Raw genomic sequence first — 3,498 nt, 5'->3', positions numbered from 1 at the left:
CATCATCATCGTCATCATCATCATCATCGTCGTCGTCATTGTCATAGTCATCTTCTTCTTCTTCAACTTCTTCGAGCGACGAGATCGAAGAATTTTCAAGTGGACACCAAAGTCGGCCGCAGCACAATCGCAATTACATTCGAAGGACGAACAAAGGGCCCACCTCTTTCTCTCTCTTTTTCTCTCTTTCTCTCTCTGCTGTCTGTGTGTAGTATCGTTTGCCTCTTCGTTTCTCTCATCTACGGTGAGTACACATATTTTTACTCGTGTATATGTATATACGTAAGGTGATCTCTTAGAAATACGGAACTTAAGTACACTTTGATCGTGCACGCGTGTGGTGCGTGTATACAGACGTGTGTATGTGTATCGCGTATTTTGTATAATATATATATATATATATATATATATATATATATATATATGTACGTGCGTCGCGATGTGCGCGTATCATGAAACGACAGTAGAAATTACTCGATACATTTTTTCTTTTTTATTTTTTAATTCACTTTTTTTTTTGGTGTTTTTTTTTTATCTTTTGCTTTTTTTTTTCTTTCTTTCTTTTCAAAGAGAGAGATAAGACGCACTTTGATATCGAATCGTCATTATGGTGCGCGTGTACGTGTGCGTGTGTGGCCGCCCTATGTATTTGCTGTTTTTCTTTTCTCTCGTATGGAATGTGTATAGTACGGACGAATAAAAAATTTGATTAACGTTTCATAATCGACGACGTCGAGTATTCGAGAGTTGTGTGTATCGATCGACGAAGAAGAGAACAAAAATCAAAAAAAAAATATATATATATATATAAAACTCGTCTCTTCTCATTTTTCTATTCTTTATATGTATACTCTCGATCGTAATAGAACGTAATGAATAGAGGTTAGAGCAACTAGTAACTCGCACATAAACTTTCTTTTTCGACATTTGTAATACATACATCCATCCATCCATCCATCCATCCATACATACATACAAACATACAATACATACATATAAGAAGATGATAGCGTGTTGCAGTTCTCGAATCTCGAACGGTTTCGGACTTTATGGAGAACGTCTTCGCGAGAGATAAGTCCTATGTATTCGGGATTCGATTGGTAAGTCGCAATACGATTCTTATGGGGAATCTTACGGGAATATTTCGCGACTCGAAATTACGCATAAAGTGTGATACAATATGTTGGAGGCAAAGCTCTTGGAAATTCTCTTTCTCTCTCTCTCTCTCTCTCTCTCTCTCTCTTTCATTCTTTCTTTCTTTTTTTCTTTCTCGCAACGATGCTCGATAAGTTCGTAGAATCTACTATGGAGGGAGGCCAGGACTCTTATTTTATCTTCGATACGCGCCAAAGGAACGTGGATAAATCGTCGTGTGCATAGATATTACGATATTTGACGCTAAATCGCGCTTCGCTTTTCATATATATATATATATATATATATATATATATATATATATGATATATATATATATGTTATATATATATATATATATATATATATAACATAATCGATAGAAAAACAAAAAGGAAAAAAAAATATATATATATATGTATATATATGTATATATAGGCCCTTACGTGCTACCGGCATTCAATTTTGTACAATAATTTAATATCTATGACGATTAAATTATCTCGATCGTATTCTACACATTATATTTCTATCTCTCTTTCTCTCCTTCTATTTATTCCTTCTTCATCTTCGTTCTTTTCGCATTATTTCTGACTAGCTGATTCGTTACATTTCAATATTCTTTTTTTCCTCTCTCTTTTTCTTTTTTCCTTTATTTTTTTTTTTGCTTCCTCATTTATTAAGTATGACAGTCATATCGTAAAATATACATGTTTTTTTTTTTTTCTTTTTTTTTCGTAACCATTATCTCGCCGGAAGGCTAATAATAATACTCTCTTGAACTATCTATATGATACTTGACACATCTCGGACATTTACAATATATTAATTACAGACACGCTACGTAAATGTGTCGGTCATCGTTTTTTTTTTATCCTGCTTTTTTTTTCTCTCTCTTTCCTTCTGTCTCTTTTTTCCTCCTGTAGAAACGAAACTCCTCCTTTGTAATTTTTTTTTTCTCTCCTGTTCTTCTACTTTTTCTTTTTCTTCTCTCTCTCTCTCTCTCTCTTTCTTTTTTTTTTTTTTTTTTTTTAATTATTTCTGTTCTTTTTTTCTTTTCTCTGTTTACAATAGGACACACCGAAGAGTAAAAAGTTATTGGAAAAATCGATTCGTAAAGTCCCTTTCGATATCTCTTCTCGAAACTTCATCATTTTTCTTTATCTTGTTTTCCGACCAATTATAAAGTTTCCGATTCGAGCTGCATATATTCCGTTGATATTAATAATAATACGTAACAGAACTCGTATTCTTTCAAAAATATCATTTCGTTTCTTACAGACTACTCAGATCCAACTTCTCTTTTCGTTTTTCATTTTAGAAGGAAAAGAGAGAGGGAGAGAGAGAGAGAGAGAGAGAGAGAGAGAGAGAGAGAGAGAGAGAGAGAGAGAGACAATCGAGCCGTTCGTTTTGTCAAATCGATTAACTTTACTAAACGAAAAATATAAAGAAAACTGATGAAGTTATATACCTAAATCGTACGTTATCTTTTATTTAACGAGAACAACAATTTTTTATCATTTTTGCGACGTCAAGCCCGATTATTAAACTAAATTTATTTTAAATATGAAATATTAAGAGTCAGGATCGAGTATTTTGTCGTTGCAATTTGACTAAAATTCTAAACAAATTGAGTCGATTTGGTACGGCGTACAACGACACTTCAGTTACGAAACGGAACATTGAAGAGATACGAACAATTGCGTTTTCTATTTTATCTTCTTCTTACTTTTATTTTCGCATATTGTCAAGCAAGAATTGACAAAAAGAAAAAAAGAAGAAGGATAAAACAAGAAAAGAAAAGAGGAGAAAAAATTAAAAAAAAAAAAAAAGAAAGAAAAAAGGAATAAAAAAATAAAAAATATAAACAAATAAAAAAAGGAATAATCGGAAGATGCACGGTTTTGTTTTCAGCATATACGTACATATATATAGATCGAGTTTATGTATTTGTGTTTTACCCCTTTGATCGAGCCAGGCTCTGTTCCGTTCTGTTCTCATTCGACGATAAAAGCTCTGACACGTACGTGAAAGAAGCTTTCATTTCTCATTGATGTGTATTTGTGTGTATATTCGGTGCTACCATGTTATCGTTGGTTTTACAAGAAATAATTTACAAGCTTTGCGAGATAAACGGAATAATCTTCTCTCTCTCTCCCCTCTCTCTCTATCTCTATCTATCTCTTTTTTTTCTCGGTCTCTCTTGTTTGCGATCAAATTGATTCCCTTTTTAAAAATTTTAACGTATCCTTTGTAATACGACCATCCCTTCTCTCCTGCGGCGTGCCAATCGATTTTTTTTTTTTCATTTTTTTTTACTCCAAAATTCCTTTTTCAATTTTCATCTCTCTTTCTCTCTCTCTC

The sequence above is a fragment of the Vespula pensylvanica genome, chromosome 10 (assembly GCF_014466175.1).
Source record: "Vespula pensylvanica isolate Volc-1 chromosome 10, ASM1446617v1, whole genome shotgun sequence".
In the NCBI taxonomy this organism is placed as follows: Eukaryota; Metazoa; Arthropoda; class Insecta; order Hymenoptera; family Vespidae; genus Vespula; species Vespula pensylvanica.
The sequence above is the reverse complement of the archived record's forward strand: the minus strand, read 5'-3'. Positions refer to the sequence as shown.